The 16124-nt window shown below is 46.4% G+C and overlaps 1 protein-coding gene across 1 annotated transcript in view; it reads left to right on the top strand.

Moving 5' to 3' along the window:
- LOC122540182 (dynein axonemal heavy chain 8-like) overlaps positions 1 to 16124 on the top strand; it is a 1370012-nt gene that overhangs the window by 426902 nt on the left and 926986 nt on the right. The gene's annotated exons all lie outside the window — the stretch shown is intronic.

Raw genomic sequence — 16124 nt, 5'->3', positions numbered from 1 at the left:
CACCCCACACTGCTCCAAGCATTCGGTCCTCTTTGCTCCGGCTCTCAGCCACTCCACACTGCTCCAGGCCTTCAGCCCACTCCACTCCACTCTGGCTCTCAGCCACCCCATACTACTCCAGGCCTTTAGCCCGCTCCACTCTGGCTCTCAGCCACCCCACACTGCTCCAGGCCTTCAATCTACTCCACTCCACATTGCTTCAGGCCATCAGCCTGCTCATTCTGGTTCTCAGCCATTTCACACTGCCCCAGGCCTTCAGCCCATTCCACTCCACTTTCAGCCTGCTCCACTCTGGCTCTCAGCCACTCCATAATGCTCCAAGCCATCATCCTGCTTGCTCTGGCTCTCAGCCACTCCACACTGCTGCAGGCCTTCTGCCTGCTCCACTCTGTTTCTCAGTCACTCTACACTGCTGCAGGCCTTCAGCCGGCTCCACTCTGTTTCTCAGTCACTCCACACTACTCCAGGCCTTCAGCCTGCTCCGCTTCAGCTCTCCCTTATCCACTGCCTGGACATGTTTTGGTATGCCTATTTGCCAACAGGTGGTGGAGATCCCCAGTGGAGTGCTCTCTATGCAGGAGTCCTCCCCTTTTCTCTCAGGGATCTGGGGTGGAGGATGTTCCACCCAGCAGTCCCTTGGAACTGCAGATTGTGGTGGTTCATGGACTCCCAGCTCAACTGCTTGTTCTGTGGTGCTGTGGAGCCTGTGGACCATGGATATGTGGAGTGTGAGCATCTGCACTCCCTTTTTGCTTTCCTCAAGAACCTTCTTTTATGTTTTTGGTTGTACTTCACCCCCATGGTCCTGTTCTTTGGGCACCCAGTGCAGAGGGGGGGGGGAGGATAGGTCTGAAGACCTTCTCATGGGTCTGCTCCTGGGCCTGGCCAAACTGGCCAAAACAGGTCCAGGCAGCAGGCCGTGGAGGGGGTCATCATGGCCAATTGCCTGCCCCTGTTCTGTGACTACGTTTGGGCCCGTCTGTCCCTGGAGAAGGAGCACGCAATGTCTAGCAATACCCTCAAGGTTTTCAGGGAGAGGTGGGCACCACGGAGTGTGGAGTGTTTTATTTCCCCCTCTGATTCTATTTTGATTTAATCCCTAACTTCCCTTCCACTTTTTCAATCACTTACTGGATTACTGGAAAAGCACAGCGGGTTAGGCAGTAACCAAGAAGCAGGAAAATCAACATTTCAGGGTGGAGCCCTTCACCTATAACGTCAATTCTCCAGCTCCTTGGATGCTGCCTGATCTGCTGTGCTTTTCTGACAACACACTCTTAACTCTGATCTCCAGCATCTGCAGACCTCACTGTCTCCACTGTTTGTCACTGGCCACCCGGGTGCTTCCTTTCTCCCTGGTGATGAATAAAGTTTTCTGCACTCGTTTTTTCACTGTGTCCTACACCTACACACACATGACATGGGTGCTGGGAAAAATAAGGCCTGAAAAAATAATAAAAAGGGAATTGTCAGAGATGCTGACACTCTCGTAACTGACTCTGAATGAAGCAGTAGTAATGTCAAGAACTGTTCATGCATAAATTTCATAAGGGTGATGAACTAACAGTGCAAATTGAGGCAAATGAATATAATGTTTCAGCCATTACGGAAACGTGATCAAAAGTAAATCAAAACTGGGAATTGACATTCACGGATATTTGACCTTTCGAAGAGACTGGAAAGGATGGAAAGGTGGTGGTGCAGTATTGTTAGTAAACTGTAATAAGAAAGAGGAGAGGTGATGGCCGAGTGGTATCGTTGCTAGACTATTAATCTCGAGGGAAAAAAAACCTGACAAAACTTCAGATGCTGGAAATTAGAAAAAAAACATAAATTGCTGGAAAATCTCAGCAGGTCTGGCAATATCTGTGGAGAGAAATCAGAGTTCATGCTTCAGGTCCAGTGATCAATTTCTGAAGAAGGGTCATTGGACCCTAAATTTCTGTTTTGGTATTAATTCAAAGACTCTAGTAATAGTTATTTGTATTCATTCATGGGGATGTAGGAATCACTGGCAAAGTAGCAGTCATTACCCATCCCTAATTGCCCAAAGGGCAGTTGAGAGTCAACTACATTGTTGTCCGTCTGGAGTCACATGTAGACCAAACCAAGTCAGGACAACAAATATCCTTCCTTGATGGACCTTAGTGAACCAGATGTGTTTTTCTGACAATCAGCTTTCATGGTTTCATGGTGATCAGTAGATTCTTAATTCCAGACTTTTTTTGTGTGTTATCCATGCCCAAAGTAATTATAAAGAAAAAGAATAAATTAAGCTAGGGTTTATCCTCTGGAGAGTTTATCTGGAGAATTAATGATTATAAACAAAGAAATGGCAGAGGCTTTGAAAGCTATTTTGTGTACACTGGTAGAAGATTTAGAAAATATCCATTGAAAATCAAAAAGTAATAGAGAGGGATGGAGTTAAAACAATCACCATCACTAAGAAAAGGGTTCAAAACTGGGCCTAAAAGCTGGCAAGTGCCCAGGGCCAGATGGCTTACATCGTAGGACTTAAAAGAAGTAGCAGCACTGAAGTAGATGCATTGGTTCTAACCTTCCAAAAATGCTTAGATCCTGGAAGGGTGCCAGTAGATTAGAATAGAATAATGTATCAATGCTATTTAAGAAAGAAGGAATGCATAAAGTATCAGAAAATCTCTACAGTATGGAAGCAGGCCATTTGGCCCCTCAAGTCAACACCAATTTTCTGAAGAGCATCCCAACCTGGACACCCCCCCCAACAACCAAGGTTCCTCATGGGACACTGGTTAGCAAGGTTAGATCTCATGGAATACAAGGAGAACTAGCCATTTGGATACAGAACTACCTTGAAGTTAGAAGACAGAGGATAATGGTAGAAAGTTGCTTATCAGACTGGAGGCCTGTGACCAGTGGAGTGCCACAAGAATTGGCGATGAGTCCACTGCTTTTCGTCATTTATATAAATGATTTGGATATGAACATAGGAGGTATAGTTAGTAGGTTTGCAGATGACACCAAAATTGGAGGTGCTGTGGATAGCGAAGAAGGTTACCTCAGAGTACAATGGGATCTTGATCAGATGAGCGAATGGGCTGAAGAGTGGCAGATGGAGTTTCATTGAGATAAATGCGAGGTGCTGCATTTTGTTAAAGCAAATCAGAGCAGGACTTATACACTTAATGGTAAGGTCCTGGAGAGTTTTGCTGAACAAAGAAACTTTGGAGTGCAGGTTCATAGTTCCTTGAAAGTAGAGTCTCAGGTGGATAAGGCATTTGGTATACTTTCCTTTATTGGTCAGAGCATTGAGTATTGGAGTTGGGAGGTTATGTTGCGGCTGTACAAGACATTGGTTAGGCCACTTGTGGTATATTGTGTGCAATTCTGGTCTCCTTCCTATCGGAAAGATGTAATAAACCTGAAAGGGTTCAGGTGGCACTGTGGCTCAGTGGTTAGCACTGCTGCCTCACAGTACCAGGGACCCAGGTTCAATTCCAACCTCGGGCAACTGTCCGTGTGGAGTTTGCACATTATCCCCATGTCTGTGAGGGTTTCCTCCGGGTGCTCCAGTTTCCTCCCTCAACCCAAAGATGTGCAGGTCTGGTGAATTGGTCATGCTAAATCGCTAGGAGAAAGTGAGGACTGCAGTTGCTGGGGATCAGAGCTTAAAAATGTGTTGCTGGAAAAGCGCAGCATGTCAGGCAGCATCAAAGGAGAAGGAGAATCGACGTTTCGGGCATAAGCCCTTCTTCAGGAAGGCTTATGCCCGAAACGTCGATTCTCCTTCTCCTTTGATGCTGCCTGACATGCTGCGCTTTTCCAGCAACACATTTTCATGCTAAATTGCCCATAGTGTGAGGTGCTTTAGTCAGAGTGAAATGGGTCTGGGTGGGTTCCTCTTCAGTGTGGACTTGTTGGGCCAAATTGCCTGTTTCCAAACTGTTGGGAATCTAATCAGAAGATTTACAGGGATATTTGCGGGGTTGGAGGATTTGAGCTATAGGGAGAGGCTGAATAGGCCAAGCCTGTTTTCCCTGGAGCTGAGGGATGACCTTAGAGGTTTATAAAATCATGAGGGGCATGGATAGGATAAATAGGCAAAGTCTTTTCTCTGGGGTGGGGGAGTTCAGAACTAGACGACATAGGTACACGGTTAGCGGGTAAAGTATAAAAGGGACCTAAGGGGAAACCTATTGACATGGAGGGTGGTGCGTGTATGGAATGAGCTGCCAGAGGAAGTAGCGGAGACTGGTACAATTACAGCATCTGAAAGTGTGTTGCTGGAAAAGCGCAGCAGGTCAGGCAGCATCCAAGGAGCAGGAGAATCGACGTTTCGGGCATGAGCCCTTCTTCAGGAAACCTGAGCATTCCTGAAGAAGGGCTCATGCCCGAAACGTCGATTCTCCTGCTCCTTGGATGCTGCCTGACCTGCTGCGCTTTTCCAGCAACACATTTTCAGCTCTGATCTCCAGCATCTGCAGTCCTCACTTTCTCCAATTACAGCATCTGAAAGGCATCTGGATAGTATATGAATGGAAGGGTTTAGAGGGATATAGGCCAACTGCTGGTAAATTGGACTTGATTAGGTTAGGATAACTGGTCGGCATGAATGAGTTGGACCAAAGGGTCCGTTTCTGTGCTGGTGGCTCATGAGGATATGAATATCTTGCTGAAGGCCCCAACAATTTCCTCTCTTGCTGTTCAAGAGACCCAACACCACTTCTTTCTTGATCTCAAAATACTGTAGCATATAAGCATACTCCACACAAATCTCACTATTCTTCATATCCTTCTCCTCGATGAATATTGACTCAAAGTATTCATTTAGGATCTCACCCACATCCTCTGCCTCCAAGCACAAGTTCCCTCCTTTATTTTTATCTTTATCTTTGAGTCTACCTGCTCCCGAGTTATCCTTTTGTTTTTGATGTATGTATAGAATGCCTTTGGATTCTCTTCCACACGACTTACCAAGGTCATTTCATGGCTCCTTCTGGCTGTCCTAATTCTCTGCTTGAGTTCTTTCCTGCTTTCTTTATATCCTTCATGTGCCCTGTCTGATTTTAGCTTCCTAAACCTTACATCGACTTCTTTTTCCCTTCTGACTAAATTCATAGCCTCCCTCATTAAACAAGGGTCCCTTACCCTGCTATTCTCATCCTTCTTCCTTACTGGAACATGCCGGTTCTGAACTCTAATCAGCAGGTCTTTAAAGAATTCCTGCACATCAAATGGGACTTGCCTGAAAACAGCTCCTCCCAATCAACTCCCTAGCTCCTGCCTAATACTGATGTACTTTGCCCTCTCCCAATTTAGTATTTTGCCATAAGGTCCTGACTTATCTTTATTCATAGCTATCTTAAAACCTAAGGAGTTTTGATCTGTTTCCAAAATGCTCTCCCACTGACAGGTCAGACACCTGGCCAGGCTCATCAGCCAGTACAAGGTACAGTATGGCCCCTCCTCGAGTTGGACTATCCACATACTGTTTCAATAAACCCTCTTGGATGCATTTATCAAATTCTGCCCTGTCTCAGCCTCTTGCTCAAAGGGAATCCCAGTCAATATTGGGGAAGTTAAAGTCACCCATTATGACAATTCTGCTTTTATTGCGTCTTTCCATAATCTGCCGACACATCTATTCCTCAATGTCTTATTGGCTGTTGTGGGGCCTACTGTATAATCCTATCAGAGTGATTGCACCCATTTTATATTTGAGCTCTATCCATATTGCCTCTGTGGATGAGTTCTGCAGTACATCCTCTCTGACATTCTTCCTGATTAGTAATGCAACTCCTCCACCTCTTTTACCTTCCTCTCTATCTCATCTAAAATAATGAAAACCTGGAACGTTGAGCAGCCAGTGCTATTCCTCTCTCAACCAAGTTTCTGTAATGACCACAACATCATAATGCCATGTACTGAGCCAGGCTCTAAGCTCATCTGCCTTACCCATAATACTTGAAATAAACACACTTCAACCATTTGTACCATGGTGTTAATTTATCTGTCTCTGCCTGTCCTTCCTTTATGGTTTACTGACCCTAATATGTACCTTCCCCTCAATCCCTCCTCTTGCTAACCTGCTGCTCTGGTTCCCAGCTCTCTGTCACTCCAGTTTCAACCCTCCCAAGTAGCACTTGCAAACCTCCCTGCAAGGATATTGGTTCCCCTTCAGTTTAGATGCAACCCATCCCCCTTGGACAGTTCACTCCTGCCCCAGGAAAGATCCCTAAGATCGAAGAACTTGAAACCCTGCAACAGCTCCTTAGCCATGCTTTTATTACTCCTGTGATTCTATTCCTTGTATCACTAGCACGTAGCACTGGTAGTAACCCAGAGATTACTACCCTCGACGTCTTGCTTTTCAGCCTTTTTGCTAACTCCCTGTACTCACTCCACAGGATCCCATCCCTCTTTCTATCTATGTTGTTGATACTAATTTGCACAATGATCTCTGGATGCTCATCCTCCCCTGAAGAATTTCATGCAACCACTCAGAGATGTCCTTGACCTTGGCACCAGGAAACCAACATACCATCCTGGAGTCTTGAACACAGACACAGAAATGCCCTTACTGTCTGTGCACCTTACTAGCGAGTCGCCTACCACTATCGTTCACTTGGATCTTGCCCGATCCTGCTCAACAGCAGAGCCAGTTGTGGTGCCACAGAGATGTACCTATCAGAGAGAAGAATAGCCACAGGAGACTCCTGTCTGCCTCTCCTGGCAGTCACCAATCTACCTGACTGAAGCCATGGTTTGACCACCTCCCTGTAACTAGTGTCGATCACACTTCACCTGACGATGGAGCAGCACTCTGAAAGCTTGTGATGACAAATAAACCTTTTGGACAATAACCTGGTGTCATGTGTCTTCTGACCCTGTATGCTCCTCAGTGTGTCCAATTGCCACTCCAATCGAACAATGTGGTCTGTGAGGAGCTGCAGCCAGTCACATTTCCTGCAGACATTCTTGTCAGGGACACTAGACTGCTCCCTGATCTCCCAAATCAGGTAGGAGGAACACACCACTGCCATAATTGCCTCCTCTGCCCCTTTACATTAAGAAAGATAAAGGAATCTTACCTTCCTTGCCTTACTCACTGAAACCCAGTATTCACCTAAGGCTGCACATATACTAACCAGCAGCACTAATTGGTTACTTAAATTACAATGCAATCTTTACAAACAGACCAAATACCCTCCGGGCAACAACAAACTTCCTAATATTCTATCTCAATCTCTCTCTTTTTTGGTTAGAGGAGAAGGGAAGTATGGAAAGACTACAGTGATGTGACATTGGGGGCTAAACGTTCTTTGACACCGGGTTCTTCCTCACTGTACTGAGCAGTCGTGGGTCTGGGCTGACTTCTCCCAGAATTGTCTTATTGCCTAAATATACCTTATTCATAGAAATAAATCTTTGTACATGTACAGTTAATGAAGCCATTCAGATCTATACGGTCTTTACTTACAGAGAACAAATTAAGTCTTTGATATTAGCCATTGTCTATATTGACAGTCAACCTCTTGGCCTTTAGCTGAGTTGTCAGCAGGGCCCATTACTGAATGGACTCCTGTTATTCTTGAGCAGAAGGACTTTACACGGTGGACTTTCACCACTGCACTTTGATGGCAGCTGCCCCAAGCTTTAGTGTGTCCCTCAGCACGTAGTCCTGAACCATGGAATGTGCCAGTCTGCAATGTTCAGTCAGGTAGGTAAAAACAATGACTGCAGATGCTGGAAACCAGATTCTGGATCAGTGGTGCTGGAAGAGCACAGCAATTCAGGCAGCATCGACGTTTCGGGAAAAAGCCCTTCATCAGGAATAAAGGCAGAGAGCCTGAAGTGTGGAGAGATAAGCTAGAGGAGGGTGGGGGTGGGGAGAAAGTAGCATAGAGTACAATAGGTGAGTGGGGGAGGAGATGAAGGAGATAGGTCAGGGGGGAAGAGGGTGGAGTGGATAGGTGGAAAAGGAGCTACACAGGTTGGACAAGTCCGGACAGGTCAAGGGGACAGTGCGGGCTGGAAGTTTGAAACTTAGGATGAGGTGGGGGAAGGGGAAATGAGGAAGCTGTTGAAGTGTTCCGAGGCGGAAGATGAGGCGTTCTTCCTCCAGGCGTCTGGTGGTGAGGGAGCGGCGGTGAAGGAGGCCCAGGACCTCCATGTCCTCAGCAGAATGTGAGGGGGAGTTGAAATGTTGGGCCACGGGGCGGTTTAGTTGATTGGTGCGGGTGTCTCGGAGATGTTCCCTAAAGCGCTCAGGGTCAACTCCTTCAACTGGAAGACCAGCAGGTTTTGGGCAGACCAAAGAGCATCTTTCACTAGTTGACAATCCTCCAGGCGCAGTTGATGTTCGTCTCTGTGCGTGTCCCGGGGAACAGACCGTAGTGCACGGAGTCCTACGTCACAGATCTGCTTGGGATGAGCCTCAATATACACAACTGCATTCTTCTCCAGACTTCTATTGCATAGGCACATTCCAGTATGATAGTCGAGAGCAGCGTGCAGTGGTGCAGACAGTCCAGGCATGCATAAGGAATCTCATAGGCAGAGCCCTTCTCACCACTATGTCTTGGTGCTTGTTGGAAAGTTCTGCCAAATGGTTTTGACAGTTTGCTCAGGGATCCACTCGACAGGATCAACCCTCTCCTTTTCCCGAAGGGTCTCAAGGACACTACATGCTGACCACTTCCTGATGGACTTGTGGTCAAAGTGTTTTTTTTCTTCACCAATTTCTCCACAAAGGACGTAATATGGAATGGTCCAACTACTTGGAGTGCTCCACAGCAGTGAGGCCAGGCCCATCCTTTGCAACCCCGGGGACACCCTGTTGGGGTGGCACGGTGGCTCAGTGGTTAGCACTGTTGCCTCACAGCACTATGGACCCAGGTTCGATTCTAGCCTTGGGCAACTGTCTGTGTGGAGTTTGCACATTCTCCCCGTGTCTGCGCGGGTTTCCTCCGGGTGCTCCGGTTTCCTCCCACAGTCCAAAGATGTGCAATCAGGTGAATTGGCTATTTAAGTTGCCCATAGTGTTAGGTGCATTAGTCAGAGTGAAATGGGTCCGGGTGGGTTACTCTTCAGAGGGTCGGTGTGGACTTGTTGGGCCGAAGGGCCTGTTTCCACACTGTAGGGAGTCTAACCTAATCAAAACTTCAGTATACAGTGACACTTGGTGGTTGTGTACTGGGGCTCCATGCACAGCTTGATGCAGCCACACACAAAGGTGGCCATCAGGGTGAGGGTAGCATTGAATGTACTTTTTCTCCCTTTGTCCAGGTCTTTATACATGGTGTTCCTTTAGATATGGTCCATCATCGATCTCCGCATGGAACATAGAGAAGTACAGCATAGAACAGGCCCTTAGGCCCATTATGTTGTGCCGAGATTTAATCCTAATGTAAAATATAGTAACTTAACCTATGCACTCCAGAACTCACTGCTATCCATGTGCAAATCCAGCAGTTGCTTAAATATCCCCAATGACTTTGCTTCCACCACCACAGCTGTCAATGCATTCCATGCATTCACAACTCTCTGCGTAAAGAACCTACCTCTGATGTCTCTTTTATGCCTTCCTCCTAATATCTTCAAAACTATGACTTCTCATACCAATCAATTCTGCCCTGGGGAAAAGTCTCCGGCTATTGACTCTATCTATTCCTCTCATTATTTTGTACACCTCAATCAGGTCTCCTCTCTTCCTCCTTCTCTCCAGAGAGAAAAGTCTGAGCTTATTCAACCTTTCTTCATAAGGCAAGCCCTCCAGTCCAGACAGCATCCTGGTAAACCTTCTTTGCACCCTCTCCAAAGCCTCTGTATCTTGCCTATAGTAGGGCGACCAGAACTGGACACAATACAGGCTTGAACAGATCAAGATTGATGAAGTTGATGTGCTGGAAAGAACAGAACCCTGCAGGACACCACTCACCACTGACCTCCAGTCAGACTACTTTCTATCTACAACCACTCTCTGCCTTCTGTCAGCCAACCAATTCTGAATCCAGACAGCCAAATCTCCTGGTATCCCGTACCTCCTGGTCTCACCAGGGACTTGTAGAGTTGCAGCAAGACCTCGCGGCTCTTAAACTCAATACCCCTGTTAATAAAAGCCAAAACACCATTTGTTTTCTTAACAACCCTATCCACTTGGGTGGCAACTTTGAGGGATCTATGTACTTGCACACCATGATCCCTCTGTTCCTCCGCACTGCCAAAAATCCTGTCTTTAATCCTATATTAGCATTTGAGTTCAACCATCCAAAATCACTTTGCATTTATCCAGGTTGAACTGCATCTGCCATTTCTCAGCCCAGCTTTCCATCCTGTCTATGTCACGCTGTAGCCTGCAATGGCCCTTGATACTATCAATGGCACCTCCAACCTTTGTGTCATTGGCAACCACCCTTCAACCTCCTCATCCAAGTCATTTATAAAAACAACAAAGAGCAGAGGCCCAAGAACAGAGCCCTGCGGGACACCACTCACCACTGACCTCCAGTCTGAATACTTTCCATCTACAACCACTGTCTGCCTTCTGTCAGCCAACCAATTCTGAATCCAGACAGCCAAATCTCCCGGTATCCCACACACTTCCTGACCTTATGAATGAGCCTGCCATGGGGAACCTTATCAAATACCTTGCTGAAGTCCATATACACCACATCCACTGCTCGACCTTCGTCAACCTGTCTCATCACCTCTTCAAAGAACTCAATAAAATTTGAGAGGCAGTACCTCCCTCACAAAGCCATGCTGACTGCCTTTAATCACGCTATGCTTTTTCCAAATAGTCATAAATCCTATCCCTCAGAATTCTTTGCAAATCCTTGCTGACCACAGACGTTAGACTGACTGGTCTGTAATTGCTTGGGATTTCCTTATTCCCCTTCTTGAAAAGGGGAACAACATTTGCCTCCTTCCAATTCTCCAGTGCAACTCCCGTGGAGAGTGAGGAAGCAAAGATCTCTGCCAGTGGCTTAGCAACCTCCTTTCTTGCTTACTGGAGCAACCTAGGATAAGTCTGGTCTGGCCCTGGGGACTTCTCAATCTTAAATGTTTGCCAAAATTTCCAGCACATCAACTTCATCAATCTTGATCTGTTCAAGCCTGTATCCCAGCTCCTCAAAGTTCTCATTCACAACAAGGTCCCTTTCCTTCATGAAAACTGAAGCAAAAAAACTCATTTAGGGCTTCCCCTATCTGCTCAGACACCAATCACAAGTTCCCCACGCTATCCTTGACTGGCCCTCGCTTCTCTCTGATCATTCTCTTATTCCTCACGTTTGAGTAAAATGCCTTTGGGTTCTCCATGATCCTTCCTGCCAAGTGGGCGGCACGGTGGCCCAGTGATTAGCACTGCTGCCTCACAGCGCCAGAGACCCGGGTTCAATTCCCGCCTCAGACGACTGACTGTGTGGAGTTTGTACGTTCTCCCCGTGTCTGCGTGGGTTTCCTCCGGTTTCCTCCCACAGTCCAAAGATGTGCAGGTCAGGTGAATTGGCCATATAAATTGCCTGTAAGGGATAAATGTAGGGGTATGGGTGGGTTGCGCTTTGGCGGGTTGGTGTGGACTTGTTGGGCCGAAGGGCCTGTTTCCACACTGTAATGTAATCTAATCTAATCTAAAGCCTTTTTTGTGCCCCCTCCTGGCTCTCCTCAGTCCATTTCTGAGCTCCTTTCTAGCAAGCCTGCTCCTTAAACAGTCTCCACATGTCTGTTATGCCCTTTCTGTGGAACAATTGCTCCCAGTCTGTACTTCCCAACTCCTGATAGCATCATAATTTCCTTTTCCTCAATTAAATACCTTCCCTTCGTAACTGCTCCTTTCCCTCTCCAAATGTATGGTAAATGTGAGGCAGTTGTTGTCACTGTCACCGCAAGATCTGACACCTGTCCTGGCTCATTGCAGAGCACCAAATCCAAAATGGCCTCTCCCCTTGTCGGTCTGTCTACATACTGAGTAAGGAAACCCTCCTGAACACACCTGACAAAAACAGCTCCATCCAAACCATCTGCACTTAGGAGGTTCCAGTCAATATTGGGAAAGTTGAAGTCACCCATAACACCAACCCTGCTACATCTGAATTTTTCCAAAATCTGCTAGCCTGTGAGTTCTTCAATCTCTCTACTGCTATTAGGGGGTCTGTAGAAAACCCCCAATGAGGTGGTTGCTCCCTTGCTGTTCTTAACTTCCGCCCATACTGACTCAGTGGACAAACCTTCCTCAACAACCTTTGTTTCTGTAGCTGTGATGCACTCTCTGATTAGCAATGCTACACCTCTTTTTCCATCCCCCTTGTTCTTTTTAAAAGTTCTAAACCCTGGAACATCTAGCAACCATTCCTGCCCCTGTGAAACCCAAGTATCTGTTATGGCCACAACATCATAGTCCCAAGTACTGATCCATGCTGTGAGTTCATCACTCTTATTTCTGACACTCCTTGCATTAAAGCAGACACACTTTAACCAATCCCTTTGATCCATCACATGAATAACCTTCCCGATAGATTCACTACATCCTTTCACTTTCCATATCTAACGACCCTCCTCTCAGATATGTAGCTCTGGTTTCCTCCCCCCCCTCCCCCCACCAAGCTAGTTTAAACTCTCCCAAACCATATGAACGAGTCTTCCATCCAGGACATTTGTGCTCCTACAATTCAGGTGCAACCCATCCTTCATGTACAGGTCCCACTTTCCCCATAAGGCATCCCAATGGTCTAGGTATCTGAAGCCCTCCCTCCTGCACCAGCTGTGCAGCCATGTGTTAAGCTGCACTTGCTGCCTGTTCCTCACCTCACTATCTCGCGGCTCCGATAACAAACCTGAGAACACTACTCTACTTGTCCTGCTCTTCAGCTTCCAACCTAACTCTCTGTAGTCACTTTTCAGATTGTCAATCCCTTTCCTGGCTATATCATTGGTGCCAATATGTACCACGATTTCTGGCTGCTCACCCTCCCCCTTCAGAATCCTGTAAACCCAATCGGCGACATCCGGGATTCTGGCACCGGGGAGGCAACATACCTTCTGGGAGTCTCGTTCCTGACCACAAAATCTCTTGTCAATCCGTCTAACTATTGAGTCCCCTACCACTAGTGCTTTTATATTCTCCTGCTTCCCTTCTGAGCCTCAGTGCCAGGCTCAGTGCCAGAGACCTGACAACTATGGCTTTTCCCTGGTAGGACATCCCCACCAGCAGTATCTAAAATGGTATACTTATTGCGAGGGGAACAGCTACAGGGGATCCCTGCTTTATCTGTTGGTTCCCTTTCCTCCCCCTGACTGTAACTCAGCTGTTCTTATCCTGCATCTGAGGAGTGACCACCTCCTTGTATATCCTCTCAATTTCTCCCTCAGCCTCCCAGATGACCCGCAGTTCATCCAGCTCCACCTCCAGGTCCCTAACTTGGTTTTCAAGGAGCTGGAGTTGGATGCACTTCCCGCAGATCTGGTCAGCAGAGACATGTATCGCTGACTAGTTTGTTTGCATTCTCTACGCACTGGTTTCTGCTGATTTTACTGTCATCCTCCCTTTGTCCACTGGTAGTATCACTATGTTCTTGTCCCTTTGAGTTTCTCCACTGCTTTCCTTTCCTCTGTGGCGAGTGTGCTCCTGTTTTCTTTTCCGCTTAGACTATCACCTGTCTGATAGACTGTTGTGTTTCTTCATCCAGTCCTTGCTTTTTAGTGTGGCCTCTTGTGCTGCAGGAAGTCAGTTCTTCTGGCATCTTTGTAGTTAAAATTTAGTCCACATACCAGGATGGATTTCTCTGAGTCTGTGAGTGGTCTGTCTGAGAGGTTCTTTATCCATGTCTCTGTGTTGTCTGTATCATTGTTTTGGGTGAGTGTTGATAGGTTTTCTTGGAGTGCTTGTCTTTTTTCAGTTTTGATCCTGTGTTGCTGTATAGTGATGGCTTGTTCATGTCATCTACCTGTCCATTCTTTTTTTATTTCAAGTGTTAAATTTGCATGGTTTAAATAGGTAATAATGGTTCTATTCATCACTAAGAACTTCCTGGGGTGTGGAAGAAGTGAGGTCGCAAATTTTACAGAAAGTGAGCAAGGCAAAGCTTTCAGAATTGACACCCAGCTGGAATTGGGTTGAAATTAGAGAATATTTCATCATGTTCCTGATCCTTTGGTTTGTTGATGATGGACAGAATTTAGTTAATTAGCAATTGAATACTTGCTGTATAATTCACACTTCCTGATCTCCTTCTGTATTCACCATACTTGTATAATTGGTCCAGTTAGTTTTCAGGTCAAAGAAAACACTTAGGATGTTGTTGAATGGGCATTCAAGGGAGGTATTAGATTCATTGTCTTTGGATAAGTTAATTAACTGGCTCTTTTGCTTTTATTTATTTATGGGATATGGATAATGCTAGACAGAAGTGGGTATTGCAGATGCTGCAGATTAGAGTCAAGATTACAGTGGTGCTGGAAAAGCACAGCAGATCAGGCAGCATCTGAGGAGCAGGATAATGCTAGTTAGACCAGCAATTATTATTCATCTCTAATTGCCTTCGAGGAGATGGTGGTAGACAACGTATGTAAAACTATATTATTCAGTTTGTATTGCCTCTGCTTGTCTTTCTTAACTAAAACATATAATTTCACATCTCCCAGAACTTTGCAGACAGATGGGTGACAGTGAGGGGGACTGGGAGGAAGCAGCTAGTGCAGGGACCCCTTGCGGCCGTTCCCCTCAAGAACAAATATACCATTTTGGATACTTGTGGGGACGACGACTTACCAGGGGTAAGCAATGGGGTTCAGGCCTCTGGCACGGAGCCTGTCCCCGTTGCTCAGAAGGGAAGGGTGGAGAAGAGCAGAGCAATAGTAATTGGGGACTCGATAGTTCAGGGCACAGATAAGCAGTTTTGTGGGGGCGAGAGAGATTCACGTTTTGGTATGTTGCCTCCCAGGTGCAAGGGTACGTGATGTCTCTGATCGTGTTTTCTGGGTCCTTAAGGGGGAGGGGGAGGGGGAGCAGCCCGAAGTCGTGGTCCACATTGGCACCAATGACATAGGTAGGAGGAGGGCTGAGGATGTTAGGCAGGCTTTCAGGGAGCTAGGTTGGAAGCTCAGAGTTAGAACGAACAGAGTTGTTGTCTCTGGTTTGTTACCCGTGCCACGTGATAGAGAGTCGAGGAATAGGGAGAGAGAACAGTTAAATGCGTGGCTACAGGGATGGTGGAGGAGGGAGGGATTCCGGTATTTGGATAACCGGTATAGGACAGATGTTAGGGGTAGGTTCTTTACTCAGCGAGTCGTGAGCTCATGGAATGCCCTGCCAGTAGCAGTGGTGGACTCTCCCTCTTTATGGGCATTTAAGCGGGCATTGGATAGGCATATGGAGGATAGTGGGCTAGTGTAGGTTAGGTGGGCTTGGATCGGCGCAACATCGAGTGCCAAAGGGCCTGTACTGTGCTATATTCATCTATGTTCTATGTTCTATGTTAAGTTTACCTGCCATGTATTTGCCTGTTTCACCAGACTGTTTTTGTCCTCCTGAACTCTCTTACAATCCTCCTTGTTTGTTACATTTCTGATTTTTGTGTTATCTTCAAACTTTGAAATTATGTTCACTATACCTAAATCTATGTGACTAATATAGATTAACAGGTGAAGTAGATTTTATCCAAGGCTTAGTTAGCTCATTTGGCTGGGTAGCTGTGGTGCTTGTAAAGCACAGCAGGTCAGGCAGCATCCAAGGAGCAGAAAAATCAACATTTCGGGCAAAAACCATTCCTGATGAAGGGCTTTTGTCTGAAACATCGATTTTCCTCAGATGCTGCCTGACCTGCTGTGCTTTTCCAGCACCACACTCGACTCTAATCTCTAGCAACTGCAGTCCTCACTTTCGACTAGCTGTTTTACAATGCAGAGTAGTGCTAACAACATTTGTGCTATTTCCACATCAGCTGAGGTTATCGTGCAGGACACATCTCTCCTTCCCAAACTTTTCCTTTAACCACCGGTAATCATTTATCTCTAACGGGTAAGCAGCCTTATGGTCTCGTAAGACTATGACAAGTCTACCTTTAGTCATTATACTAACCTCTGGTGGACATCACAGTGTAAAGTATAACAGGATAGCACGTTTGTAGTTTGAAAAACACCATCTT

The sequence above is a fragment of the Chiloscyllium plagiosum genome, unplaced genomic scaffold, assembly GCF_037043375.1.
Source record: "Chiloscyllium plagiosum isolate Xiang-an unplaced genomic scaffold, Cpla_swu_hap1 HiC_scaffold_3, whole genome shotgun sequence".
NCBI lineage: Eukaryota > Metazoa > Chordata > Chondrichthyes > Orectolobiformes > Hemiscylliidae > Chiloscyllium > Chiloscyllium plagiosum.
Note: the sequence above shows the minus strand (reverse complement) of the source record. Positions and strands in the feature narration are given on the sequence as shown.